This window comes from Melanerpes formicivorus, unplaced genomic scaffold, assembly GCF_026170545.1.
Source record: "Melanerpes formicivorus ecotype bairdi unplaced genomic scaffold, bMelFor1.0.p_v2 SCAF_3, whole genome shotgun sequence".
NCBI classification, from domain to species: Eukaryota; Metazoa; Chordata; class Aves; order Piciformes; family Picidae; genus Melanerpes; species Melanerpes formicivorus.
In genome coordinates this window covers 13484855-13499660 of record NW_027142355.1, presented here as the reverse complement: position 1 = coordinate 13499660, position 14806 = coordinate 13484855, and the positions used below count along the sequence as shown (strand labels likewise).

The following is a 14806-nucleotide window of genomic DNA, read 5'->3' as shown; positions in this document are numbered from 1 at the left end:
AATGTTATTTCAAAGGAATCTGAAGCAGATCTGTTTTACATAAAAAGGTCTATCTAAATAAAACCGTTCAAGTGTCTATGCTTATCTCTCTTCAACTGTGACAGAATAAGGCCCTCAACTGGTAACTGTTGAGTGTTCAAAGGAAGCTGAATGGCATAGAGGAAAGGTAGAGACTCCAGGATGGGACTTCCTGCTACCTGTGCTGACATTACTCATGGTTATATCCAGCTTTGTCCAGCGTAGTATCTGTACCATCAGATCTCTTTACAGTCGCTGTGAGATTCTGCTCCTTTGCGGTTCTGGTGAGGCAGTCATCCCCTGTGCCTCATCTCATTGGCTCCATTTGGGACTGCTGAGCTTTCTAAGGGGAGCATCTGCAGGGAATTAGCATCATGCTGCTCCAATTCACAAGTAAATCAGCACAAGTGATCAAACTCTCAGTGACTGAAGAGAAGAGTTGTTGCTTCATCTTTCCAGCACTGGTGTTCAGGAAAACACCTGTGCTCTGGTTAAACTGAGCCAGGGGAGGCAAGCAGGAAGGAAGGAACTGGAGATAAGTGTGTTTGCAGCCGCCAGGTGGGCTGGCTTTGGCTTACATCCAGTCCAAGTTATTTTTAGTTGTGTATGCATTCCTGGGCCAGGGGTGTTCATACTTTAGTAAGTATAAAGAACAAACCTAAATAGTTGCTGATTTCACAACCCTCCCACCCCCAGAGAGTTGAAACTCATCAGAGCCCAGAGCCTTCTGCTGTGTCAGCTCCATCCTAGCTGGTCTTCTGTGTCCTTCATCCTCCAAACTCACAGCTAAAGCCACCTGCAATGTTCCTCTGCAAGTGCTGAAATTTTCCCAAGGACAAGGAGGACCATGTTTAAGGCTCTGTGTTCATGTTTGTCAATATACATATAAATGGCCTGGATTTACCATGTGAAATGGTGATCAGGGTTGAGCTAAGAGCTTCCCTTAGATCTAGCAGCACTTTGGTTTTGATGCATGGAGTGAGCCTACATTACTCATTCTGCTAAGTTTATCAGAAAATCTTTGGGCTTTCTTCTGCTGTGATTCTTTTAAATGTTGGCAGAGTTTCAATTGTGCAAAAACCACCCCCCAAGATAAAGTTTTTAGGAGGAGAACATGCAGCATGCAGAGTGGGTAAAGGAAAGGCTAAAGTGCATAACCAAGGGCTAATTAAATGGAACTCTGATCATTAATGAGACTGTAGTCAAAACAGCAGTGAACGTTGTTTGTACTTTCATGAAGTAAGTAATATCACTTGTTTAAATTGTCTTATTATAAATTATTATTTATCACTGTTTACACAGCAATTTTTTTCTTAAAAAGACAGTCTGCCTTTGAGTAAAGAGATACAAATGTTTTGAGCAGTCATAAATCACTCTTCTACCCTCCTTCTTTCTCCTGTTACAGAGATCCTAACTCTGTCCTCTTTGTAATTAATAGGTTTTTGCTGGATACTCCATGTGCCTCAGAAAACTATAGAGATATAAAATGCATTATAAATTACAAAGTCTCTCCCTCAGCCATAAATGGACAATAATCTATTCACAGTAACATCTGCATAAAGTAGCTTTCAGGAGATTTTTTTTACAGATTTCTCATAATATTTACACACTGAATGCAGACAAGCATTAAACAGACCTCACGCCAGCAGTGAGAGCACCAGCTAAGTCCCACTGCAGGCAGGCTCAGCATCAGCCATGGCAGTGATCATGGTGGAAGAGGTGGCACTGAGCTCTGCTGAACAGGGATGGCATTGAGAGCCAGGGAGCTCAGACCTTCATACCACCAATGGAACAATTGCCCAAGAGCTCATGCCTCCACAGTCTTGGCTGTGGAGTTTGCAGATGAGATAAAGGGATCCCTGTGGCAGAGGCAGTGAATGATGAAACTTGGACACTACGCAGATGCATCTTACCAGGGTCAGAGAGGAACAAGAGACAGGGCAACACACACGGTGTGATGCTTGGCAGGTCTACACAAACCTGCCTAAAGCAACCTTTGGAATACACCATGCCTGAAGAGCAACTGTTTGCAGGGTTCATGTGAGGTCTCTAGCACTGGCCAGAGGAGCTGTGTCAAGCAAGGTTGTTGATGTGCTCTTTAGGGGATTGGGACCCAGGACTGGGAGCACACAGCCGCAGAGTGACTCTAGCTTCCTTCATTGGGCAGATTGCCCACTGCCTGTGCAAAAGCCTTCTACATCTTCAGAGCAGTAAGGAAGGAAGGGCACAGAGCAAGATCCAAGATCTCCTTTAATTTCTTCTTCTATGAGCACTACATTTAGGCAACAGCATACATATTTGATGCCCCAAAGCACCATGAGCTCAGCAAATCAACCTGTGGTCCTTGCTGTAAGAGTTTCTCAGACAGAAATACCAAGTCTGAACAACCAATCAAGTGTGCACCCAAGCACTGCTGCATCTCCTCCATACATTGTTTACTGTATTGTGACAGCCACCTCCCAACATCCACTGGACTTGCTGTGAAAGCGGTGAGGTAGTCCTGTGACTCTTCCAAGGTGGCTGCTTATGTTAGATCATCCCAAATAATTGCATTGCCTTAAAAAAAAAACAGCCCATCTAAACCAAATGCTACTTTTTTACCTGGTCTTCAAACACCAGTCTCAGCTCATGAAGTCATTCTCTTTCTTCTCAGTTGCTTTCTGATGCAGTAACTCTTCTGTGGACCAGCTGTGGCTGACAGCAAGGAGGGAGAGCTACCCCAAACACTACCCTATAGCGTCTGCTTCTGAAAGATGAGGAATGTAATTAACAACCACAGCATGGACTGGGCAGCCAGTGGGTGTGAATCTGCCTATCTATCTCCCTCCAGAGAGAAGAAGTGCCCAGGAAACATATACCAGTCTCCACTGATGGGATTTCATGGCTTGCACAAAGCCTGGTGGGCAGAGGACTCACCAGCCCAGCACTTAGGGAGTCACCAGAGAGAGGTGGGATCAAACTCCTGTTAGGAGAAGCAAAATGCAGCTCCTCTGTGCATGGTGTGTGCTCTCCTGTGGGAGACAGCAAGGCTCTGGCTCACATAGTAGCAGTGGGAGGAAAAATTGCTGCTTTGTTCCTCCAGCATTCCTTACAAAAATCTGAAACCAGGTAATTTTCTTCCCATCAGATGCAGACAATTTTGTTTCTGCTCTTATTCTTTCACACACACACACATTAAAAAAAAAAAAAAAAAAAAAAAAAAAAAAAAAGAGAGAGAGAGAGAAGGGAAAAATATAAGCTTTATTTGGGACCACAGTGCTTTTGGCCACTGATACATAAATGAGGAGTTCCTATATGCTCTATGGGCTCCTAAGGGTTAATGACAGAAATGGGCACATTCAAACACAAAGACAGAAAGCTTTGTATGAGGATGCATTACCAAACCTCTCTCCTGCTCCCTTCCCAGTGTAATCCTCTACTCCAGCTATAATTCTCATGTCCCCACTCCCTCCTTGCCCATCCTCTCAGCCCCTCACCCACCATTTTGCTTCTTGGGTTTCATTCCTTCTCCTTGAGAGCATAGGACGCTTTAACTGCTTGCCCAGCTCCACCTCCTTTTCTGCTTGCTGCTTGCTCTCCCTCCTCCCCCTCATCTCCAGGCTTCCCAAAACCTCAAGGTTTTTGTTTCCAGTATTTTGATTTCCTTTTCTTTCTCTTACCAGCTTCTCCCTCTCTGGGGCATTGAAGCAGTCCCTCCAGCTCTTTCTTTTCCATATTTCCCTGCTTCTCCCTGCCTCCAACAGCCAGATGTATCCTGGTGTTGCTAATTGAGATTTTTCTTCCTGTTTTTTTCTTTGTTTTGTCTTCTCCTTCAGGGCTATCTTGGATGGAGGTGCTAAATCGCTTTCCTTATAAACCTTCTATAAAAAGGTCTAAATCTTTTCCCCATTATAATTATCAAGTAAGCAGCCAGATCCTCAGCTTTTCCTTGCTCTCTTCTCCTGCAAAGTCTCCTGATATCTCAAAATTGAATTCATTTTTTTTTCCTTCCTCCTTTTTCCATGGCTATTAAAACTCCAGTATATTTGCCACCTCTACAGCTCTTAACTTGGAGCTTATTTCTAGCTCTTCAGTCACCCTCTTTCTGCTCAAACAAAGGTCATCCCACGATGACACTAATACTTCTGTAAATTCCTGGTAATTATCTTGTTTACTTATCCTTGCTGCTCAAGCAGTGTTTCCTTCTTCAAAATAATTGGGTGTCCTGTCCCCTAACTGCTCATCTCCTGTCTCTGACTAAAGCTCTTCCCACTCGAAATTTGCCTTCCATGTCACAGTCATAGCTCCTGCCCTCATCTGTTACTCTGTATGCTATGGAGCTGTGTTTGCCGAAGTGCTTAGGCCTGGCATAGAGCTGTGCTTGAGGGTACAAGCATCCTTTTTCTGCATTACAATGCATTTGTAGATAATCTAGCACAAACACAGAGAAAACTGTGTTTATATTTGCAGAGAGGGATGTAGAGTTACATTTCTCTTTTATCATACCATCCTCTCTTCCATATGTAAATTCAGATAAATGGAGTTCATAGGTTCTCATTTAACAGTGATGTTGAATTTCTGTAGCTTTCCCTTGAGGAATTTTACTGAGATAAATCCTCAGATATCAGAAAGAGAGTGTTAGTTTATATCTCACATCCTTTCATAAACATGTGCTTCACACTGCTTCCTCTAACTTTCCCAAGGCAGGATACAAAACGGAGGCTTTGTAATGCTAGCAGCTTAAAAGGAGAGTGTGTTTGTTGCTGACCTTGGGTACAGGAGTTAGACATGCTGCAGAAGAGGCAAGGTATGAGTAGTGGTACCTGCACTGCTTCAGGGAGAGCTCCTTACCAAGACATGGAGAAGTTCCAGCCTCATCCCACATCCTCAGGAACAGGGGTTGGGGTGCAAAGGGTTGGTCTGGTATGGCTGCAGTACAGCTCTTTGATGGCTCTAGGGGAAACTGCAGACATTTGTGTTCAAGGCTTCCTTGGCTGCCATACAGCTGAACCAGGAGAAATTGGGAACAAAATATATAAATTAATTTCTAACCTGAAAATACCAAAACAGTCTTTTTTTATCTTCCACTACCAGAAGGTGCACCCAGCCACAATGACACTTCAGCAAACTACTTGCCACTTCTGAGAGCCTCTGAAATACTAGCAGTAATTAAACATGTATTTGGACTATATATATGCAGTTTATAGCTGGAGTGCTTTTGAAATATGAAACGAACAACAATAAATGCAGATTTCCCTGCAGGGGGAAGGTCTCTTCAGCAGGGGTTGACTAGCACATTTGATGTTTCAGATTCCTCTTTCTAAAATGCCCATTAGGGAAATTTTACCAGATTGCTTCATAAAACCAACATAGTTCATCCATTTCAGGTAGAATTAATCTAAACACATACTTGAACATGAGAATAAAATCTAATTTTGATTATTACATCCCTCTAACCCTTACAGTAATTATAAAGAATGAAAATAGGTGGTAATTAATTTGGATAATTTATCCTGCAAAATCACAGACCAAAATTTTAAAATCCACATTCTGAAAGCTTAGGCATATGCTTACAAAAAATACACACCATCCTCTTAACGTTACTTGTCCCCTCTCTCCACTGAAGTTGCCTGAATACTCTCTGTGACTTGCTTGCACCTACTTATCCAGGGTGTTACTGCTTTTATCTGGTCTCTGGAATGACAGATCAATGCTCCTCTAGGGACCTCCTACAAGACTGAGGTCTTGATACCTCCCATAATTCTCCATTTCCTAGTCTCTCTTTATGCTATTCTACTACCTCTTCAGCATAGGAAATCAAACCTGCTGACATACTGCATGAAGGAAACACAGTGCTGATAGACACATCAAGACAAGAGCTACCAGGTACTTGAGGCAGTCTCTTGAGGTCACCTTTTACTGCTGGCATTAAAAAAAAATCAGGAAAAAATAATCAACGAATCAGGCAAATCTAATCTAGAGTGAAACGCAAACCCAACCTTAGATTTTGTGCATTTAAATTAGCAGGAGAGACCCCACTCCCCTGCAATAGATGTTGCATGTGACAGGATCACTGGAATTTCTATCTTGCAGCACACTAGGCACCAAAGTCCACAAAGCATCGCTGACACCCAAAAGCAAACATATACTCTGGAGATGAAAAATCAAAAGCCACAGCCCTAATGAGCCAGAGTGTCGAGGGTTGGAGGGGAGGCCAGGCCTTCCCCCCCGCCCCGTAAAGCGAAGGGAAGGAAAATTGAAAGGGAAAAAAAACCACAGCCGGATTAGCAAAGGATTGTGTGCTGTATTTACAAAGCAGTTTAGGGAATGCAGGTTTATATACAGAACTTACAATATTTACAATATATACACAGAAATATACAACAATAACATAGAAATGAGATTCCCTTCCCTCGTATGGAGGAAGGGTTTCCCCCTGTACCCCCTTCTCTCCCCTTTTTCCCCAAAGAGGGTTAGAAAGAGAAAAAAGAGCAAATGTTAATTAAAAGCGGTTATGTGTTAGAAGAGGCCTTATCTGCACCAAGGTCAGTCTGGCCGAAAGCCCAGAAGCTGTGAGCTGCAGGAAGGAGGGGGGAAAGTGCAAGACAAGACTGAGACAAGTCCCACTGGGAATCCAAACTTAAGGCAGTGCTTCTGCTTCTCCACCAATTAAATTAGTTTAGACCTGTCTTGTTTATAAAACATTTGGCCATGGTGTCCCTTTGTTAAAGGCACCGCCTCAAACGGTCACACAGAGGAAGTGAGCACAAAGACAAAAGACATCACCAGCATCCCAGGTCCTTGCAAGGTTGAACAATACTGCCTTTGTTATGAGTTGCTGGTTCAACCCTGCTTCCACTGAATTAAGAGGGATTTTCATCACTTATTTCAGTGAGAGAAGAACAGAGTTCTGTGTACATTGAAACCAAAATCATCCTTCTTCTTACCCAGGAATCATGGCTGTGTTGTGGTTAAGAATTAGAACATGAAGACAATTAAACCCTTGTGAAAGCATGCTTGAGGCTAGCTTTTAGCTTGTGGCAATTGTCTCCAGAATCAGTTCTCTGAAAGAGATGTATGATATGCCATGCAAAAAAAAAAAAACCACCACACAACACTAAAAACAAACAAAAAATCCCAAACCATAACAAACCCCACAGATCCTGAAAATCTTGTGCTTGGTTTAACCATAAGACTTTAAAACAAATAAACATTAGAATTGCCTGCCTTTTTAAGAGGTTCAAATTCACATGGTCCACAGTTGTATGGCTCATGCATGCACTTTTTTCACCCTCTTTATAATGAAAATTTAGACTCACATAATATTAGTGGTGCTACCCTGTGAAAAAAATATTTTGAGGTACAAGACAGTAGCTCAAGAGATAGTCAGAGACAGCTATATATTGATCACTCATACAGGTCTGCTTGTCAAAATGCTGAACACCATGATTTCCTTGGACAGCTGGAGTTCCTCTGGAGATTTCAAGGCAAACCTTCTCACACCAGTCCCTCACCACATTTTGGAATTTGTTGGGATGTCACGATTTGAGTTTTGAGTTTCTGAGCTGAAATTAAAAACAAAATCAAAACCAATACATTACCAAACCAAACAAAACCAACCAACCAACCACAACAACAGCAAATACCAAGATGTTTTACTTAAATGAGTAAGAATGTATCCTGGAATTAAATGCAGATCTTGCTTCCAAGAATTGCACACTTTTCCAGAAAGGGGAAAAGAGCACTAGGGGCTTGCTCCACGGAGTCTTATCCTTTGCACATCCAATGAATGGAATCCAAATCTAAAAATACTTCATACTAAAGCCTATCTGTGTGAGGCATTTGTTGCCAAGAATTCTCAGACTCTGTGCATCCACTTTATTGTTCTTGGCACAAAGGGCACTTCCATTACGTTGCTATTGTTATTTGAGCAGTCTGAAACAAGACGCAAAGTAATATCAGATCTATCTCTGTTAATTCCCTGCAGCAGTGTTGTTGCCATAGCAAGATTATACATGGTTTTCAATGGGCAAATTGAAATTTATTGACTTTTAAAGACAGGTCAGCATGTTTATAAGTCCTATATCTGCCTTCCAAATTCCTTGCAAACTTTGGGAAGTTCACAATCTTATTTTCTGTACGTAAGAATGTTTCTGTGGTTATATAAGAAAATAAGGGATTTATTAACCACTTTCTAACAGAGAAGAAGGCATGAAAATGACAATGCATAATTTTTTGCCAAATGTGAAAAAAATCCCAAACGTCACTTCCCCCCCATTTGTATTTACACTATACTGTTTTCAGAGTAGATGCATTATGACTTGTAATTGAGTGATATTCAGTTAAAGAGGTGCAACAGTCATCACACATAAAATCTGTATATATACAGAGACACACACACAAACTGTAGCTAGTCATCACTAGTTACTTGAGTCAAAACATTTCACACATGACAAGGTTTCTACTGTGTGTTTCATTTGTGTGTTGATACGTGAAATACACACTGAAGTTTTCCAGGATTTGAGTACATGAAAAATTGCTACCTTTTCAAACACAATTAAATATATTTTTTTAGAGTGGGCTTTTACCCAATTTTTAATGCTTTATAACTAAAATAACAAAATAGCAAATGGAAGAATATACAAGGTCAGATTTTAAATAATTGTATACTTAAAAAATAAAATCCTGACAAGATCCTAAAATATTTAGGAAATATGAACTACTAACATTCCAACTATAGTGAAAGACTGAAAGGCTTTGTTAACAAATATTTACTAAAAGGTGTTGGGGTTTATACTCTTCGGTTCATAAATCACATACATTCATTTTTGTTCACCCTCATGCCCAAGATTCCTATTGCACAATGATTCCTTTTTTCTAAAGTTAAGAAAACAGAAGAATTCTCCCACAAAAAAAACCCCTAACATAAATTCTGAAGATAAATCATATTTCTCTGGAACTCCAAGCCTACAGAGAAGGAACACTGTGGATTAAAGGTGAGTGGGCAATGACTGGCCCCTTCTCCTCTAAGATTTATGGAGGATATAAACATAGACACACCCTAAATTAAACAATGAGATTTCACTCACAGTTTGTCAATTTTTTCTCTTAGGTTGGAAACTCTTTCTTCATCTTGCTAAGGGATTCCCAAAACACATATCACACAAGTGTCTGAGTGCCAAATACAATACTGTCTCATTGGCTTATCATCACTGGAGCCTGCCTTTCACCACCCCAAGCACTAGAAAATACTGTACTGTTATGATTCTTTTCATATGAATTGTTTTTCCTTTGTTATTGCATCCAAAAAAACATATTCTTGAAGAGCAGATTTGGCTCTGTCAAATCAAATAATGGCTTCCCAGTAAGGCATTACATAGGCAACTGTCATTGACCAAGTCTTATCTCTCTTGCTAAGGAATTTGGCCTTGGACAGAAGGAGCTGATGTGCGTCAGCAGGTAGCAAGGGTCAGACTATGGAAACAGACAAGGACTGAAAACTAAGAAAGAAAAGAACAATTGTGCTCTTAGATTTGTGACAGTGCTAAATCTATCACATTGCTATTTTATTTAAACTGGCTGAGATGTGTAGTCGAGTCTTTTAGTAATAAATTACAGGAAAGTGTTGTTGTAGCCACAAACCCTTCCTCTTGATCTCCTTGCAATGTGCCCAAGCTCCAGAGCTTGTGTGGTGACCACAGTGGCTTCCTGATGTTTAGCCCAGACAGCACTCTGATCAGGTGAACATCTGGTGCCTCCTGCCCTAGCCAATGCCATCCACGGATGTCACACTAATGTTTTTCTGCAAACAGGAGGGGAAATATCACAGTGAGGAAACAAAAAGGAAAAGGTAAAATAAAAAGGCATTTTAAAAGCACAACGTAAGCATATATAAAACTGGGTAACTACAGAACAACACTAAAGGATGCAAGAGCAATGAATCATTCAGTGAAACATCTGTTTAAGAACAGTCTTTAGGAGTGTGGCAACACCAAGAAAATGTCCTAAACAAGTATTGGTGCAGCCTTGGCTGGAAGAACTCTGGCAACCAAGAAGTTCAGTTGGCACAGAAATGTCAAACCAAGAAAAAGGACAGCCCCACATGCTACTTTTGTTATTCTGTTTCTGAATCCATGGAGATAGGGCTCATCAAAACTGCATTTACACAGAATGAAATGAAAAGGCAAAAATTAGTATACATTAAGGGACAGGCTTTTAGGAGACAAGTATGGGAGACATGATATCTGTGTTGTATTCTGCACCCTGTCACCACTGTCTGCACTGCAGGGCAGCAGATGAGTCCCATGGCCACATTCTGAGAGGAGCAGACAAGTAGAAAATATATATGCCAACTGGTGCTTCTAAAATCCCAGATAAAACAGCCCAGGAAAAAAGTTTGTGTGATGGGAAGAAAAGCTGTTTTTCTAGAGGTGGTGGTCACCCCAATATAAACATGTTGGATTTGATTAATAAGTAAGGGATTGGACTGGACACAGTTTCAACATTGAGAGACTTTGGAGCAACCACTGTCACAGAACGACCTGGGGGAGAACAAAGGTGCTGAGTGTCAACCCATTAGTCCAACCTTAAACCCAGTTCTGAGGGAGCTATGTGGCAAGCATAGCAATGCTTGAACTGGAGCCTCCAGCTAGAATCAGCCAGGTGAGAGATCTCAAGCCACTAAGAATATCCCCAGTTGTTAAGGATATGTAGGTTTGGCACTTAGACTTGCAATTACTCAGTAATTTTGCTTCTAGTCTTGAAATCAGATGCCATGACCTCGGTTGATGCTGGAAGCAAGGTCAGGGAACATGAAAAATTTTTAAGCATAGTGTGTTAGGAAGCAATGTGTCCTGTGAAGCCATGTACCCATGCTGCAGGGTGCCTCATAGCATCTTGCCAGGACTAGAATGGGAAAAATTTTGGCTGACTTCAGAGGGAAAAACCCTTTGAGCATGCTGTAACCAGCACCCCTCCAGCTAGGGCCAGGCAGCAGAGGCACAAGGCAGTGGAGAAGGAACTGGGCAAACCTCCAAGCACTTCATCCAAATGCCTCTGAGATGACCCAGGATTTCCTTAGAGGGACAACTTTCACTGCACCTGACCTGCTGGGTCCTGATGGGGTGCATCTATCTAGAAGGGGTAAGAGAGTCCTGGCACTGGAGTTGGCAGGGCTCATTAGGAGGGCTTTAAACTAGGTCTGAAGGGGGTGGGTGAGGCAATCGGTCCCTCTGCAGAGGTAAGAGTAGGGCACAAGGTAGGGTCAGTTGAGAAGTCAGGAACCCAGCTGCGATGCATGTACACCAATGCACGCAGCCTGGGCAACAAGCAAGAGGAGTTGGAGCTCCTGATCCATCAGGGCGACTATGATGTAGTCGCTATCTCAGAAACTTGGTGGGACAGCACCCACGATTGGAGTGCTACAATGGGGGGTTACAGGCTCTTTAGGAGAGACAGGCGAGGGAGAAGAGGAGGAGGGGTGGCTCTGTATATTAGAGTCACTCTCTGCCACACAACTTGAGGTGGAAGATGAGGTAGTTGAGAGCCTGTGGGTCAAAATCAGAGGACAGCCTAACAATTCTGACATCCTGATTGGAATCTGTTACAGACCACCCAACCAGGATGAGGAGGCTGATGAGTTGTTCTACAAGCAACTGGAGGCTGTCTCAAGATCATCAGATCTTGTCCTTGTTGGTGACTTCAACCTCCCAGATATCTGCTGGGAACTTAATTCAGCAGGGAGGAGGCAGTCCAGAAGATTCCTGGAGCGAATGGAGGACTGCTTCCTGACACAGCTGTTAAGCGAGCCTACCAGGGGACAGGCTCTGCTTGACCTGCTGTTCTGCAATAGGGAAGGGCTGGTGGGAGACATGATCGTGGGAGGCTGCCTAGGGTGCAGTGACCACGAGATAGTGAAGTTTTCAATATGCAGGGAGATAGGGAGGAGCACCAACAGAACCTTCACCTTGGACTTCCAAAGGGCGAACTTCAGCCTATTTAAGAAACTTGTCTGCAAAGTCCCCTGGGTACCAGCCCTCATGAACCAAGGGGCTCAGGAGGGTTGGACCTACTTCAAACAGGAGCTCTTGAAGGCACAGGAATTGGTGGTTCCCACGTGCCGGAAGGCAAGCTGGCGGGGAAGGCGACCAGCCTGGATGAGCAAGCAGCTCCTGGAGGATTTAAGGGGGAAGAGGAGGCTGTATCACCTTTGGAAGGAGGGGAAGGCTTCTCGAGGTATGTTCAAGGAAGCTGTTAGATTATGTAGGAATAAAATTAGGGAGGCAAAGGCCCAGCTGGAACTGAAGCTGGCCACCACAGTCAAAGACAATAAAAAGCATTTTTATAAATATATTAACAATAAGAAGAAGGGCAGGAAGAACCTGCACTCCCTAGTGGACCTGGAGGGGAACATGGTGACTGAAGATGAGGAGAAGGCTGAGGTCCTGAATGCCTTCTTTGCCTCAATTTTTAACAGCAAGGCAGGAGTTCAGGACGAGTGGTCTCCGGAGCTGGGCGTTGGGGTCGGGGAGCAGTGTAATGCCCCGGAAATCCAGGAGGAATTAGTTTGGGACCTGCTGAGCCACTTGGATATTCACAAGTCCATGGGACCGGCTGGGATCCATCCTAGGGTGCTGAGAGAGCTGGCAGATGTGCTAGCTAGGCCACTCTCCATCATTTTCCTCCAGTCCTGGCTCACCAGTGAGGTCCCAGGTGACTGGAAACTGGCCAATGTGGTCCCCATCCACAAGAAGGGTCGGATGGAGGAACCTGGAAACTCCAGGCCGGTCAGCCTGACCTCAGTGCCAGGGAAAGTGATGGAGCAGATTATCCTGGTGGCAATAACTGCGCACCTGAAGGATGGCCAAGGGCTCAGGTCCAGCCAGCATGGATTCAGGAAGGGCAGATCCTGCCTCTCCAACCTGATCTCTTTCTATGATCAGGTGACCCGCCTGGTGGATGTGGGGAGGCCTGTGGATGTGGTCTACCTGGACTTCAGCAAGGCCTTTGACACTGTCCCCCACAGCAAACTGCTGGCTAAGCTGTCAGCTCGTGGATTGGACCATTACACTCTGTGCTGGGTTAGGAACTGGCTGGAGGGCCGGGCCCAGAGAGTGGTAGTGAACGGTGCCACATCCAGCTGGGGGCCAGTCACCAGTGGTGTCCCCCAGGGATCAGTGCTGGGCCCTGTCCTCTTCAACATATTCATCGATGATCTGGATGAAGGGGTAGAGTCAGTCATCAGCAAGTTTGCAGATGACACAAAGTTGGGGGCAGATGTTAGTCAGTTAGAGGGTAGAAAGGCTCTGCAGAGGGACCTCGACCGACAGGACAGATGGGCAGAGTCCAATGGGATGGCTTTCAACAAGTCCAAGTGCCGAGTGCTGCACTTTGGCTACGGCAATCCCATGCAGAGCTACAGGCTGGGGTCAGAGTGGCTGGAGAGCTCCCAAACAGAGAGGGACCTGGGTGTGCTGATCGACAGCCACCTGAATATGAGCCAGCAGTCTGCCCAGGTGGCCAGGAGGGCCAATGGCATCCTGGCCTGCATTAGGAATAGTGTGGCCAGCAGGAGCAGGGAGGTCATAGTGCCCCTGTACTCTGCTTTGGTTAGGCCGCACCTTGAGTACTGTGTCCAGTTCTGGGCCCCTCAGTTTAAGAAGGACATTGAAACACTTGAGCGTGTCCAGAGAAGGGCAACAAGGCTGGGGAGAGGCCTTGAACACAAGCCCTATGAGGAGAGGCTGAGGGAGCTGGGATTGTTTAGCCTGGAGAAGAGGAGGCTCAGGGGTGACCTCATTGCCCTCTACAACTACCTGAAGGGTGGTTGTAGCCAGGAAGGGGTTGGCCTCTTCTCCCAGGCAACCAGCACCAGAACAAGGGGACACAGTCTCAAGCTGTGCCAGGGGAGGTTTAGACTCGAGGTGAGGAGGAAGTTCTTCACCGAGCGAGTCATTCGGCATTGGAACGGGTTGCCCAGGGAGGTGGTTGAGTCATCGACCCTGGAGGCGTTCAAGGGGAGACTGGACGTGGCACTTGGGGCCATGGTCTAGTCATGGGGTCTGTGTTGATAGGTTGGACTCGATGATCCTCGGGGTCCTTTCCAACCTAAGTGATACTGTGATACTGTGATACTTCACATCTTCTTCACAACACCAGGATGGGCAAAGGTTAATTTCCAGAGATCAAAATGTTCACATATGAGTGTAAAAGTTTGACAACAACAACAACAACAATAATAATAGACCAGGTTGGAAGAGACCTTCAAGATCATCACATCCAACCCATTAACCAATCCATCTGTAATGTTATAAGCCCAAGCTTTAAAATGTGCATCTGTATTAAAACTTGGGTTTAATACATATCAGCCTAAAGTGGGAGTTACATCACTTCAAGGTTTTAAAATCCACTTTAGTTATAAGGCTCTCCAACAGAAACCAAGTGCTCAGAAACCAAATGTATTCCAACAGCTATCTTTAAATCCTTTGAATTATTAGAAACTGTGCCTAAGCAACAAGTTCTGGTTTTCTCATAGAAGTAGACCACCAGAGGCAAGAACTAAAAAGTGGCTGGGAAGTCATACATGAGCAATATAATCTCATAATGCAGCTTCCCAGCAGCTCTCACGTTACCTTAGATGTTGTATTTTGGTCTTTCTGGACCATGACCTATAAAGTGACTAAAACCTTCTTAAATGATGCACAACACCCAGTGATTGCTGGATGCAAGCCCTGTGGGGTGTGAGTCCTAGGGCAACAGTTCCCTATTCTGCAAGAAGTGAAGCAACAACCAAAAATAATACAACTTAAAA

The 14806-nt window shown here is 44.0% G+C and overlaps 1 long non-coding RNA gene across 1 annotated transcript in view; it reads right to left on the bottom strand.

Moving 5' to 3' along the window:
- Positions 1-2282: 2282 nt before the first annotated feature.
- Positions 2283-14806, bottom strand: part of LOC137454304 (uncharacterized) — a 109534-nt gene continuing 97010 nt past the window's right edge. The window contains exons 2-3 of the long non-coding RNA XR_010990581.1: positions 4849-5002; positions 2283-3174 (exon numbers count right to left, since the gene is read on the bottom strand). This is a non-coding gene — a long non-coding RNA (uncharacterized lncRNA). The remainder of the gene's footprint in view (positions 3175-4848; positions 5003-14806) is intronic.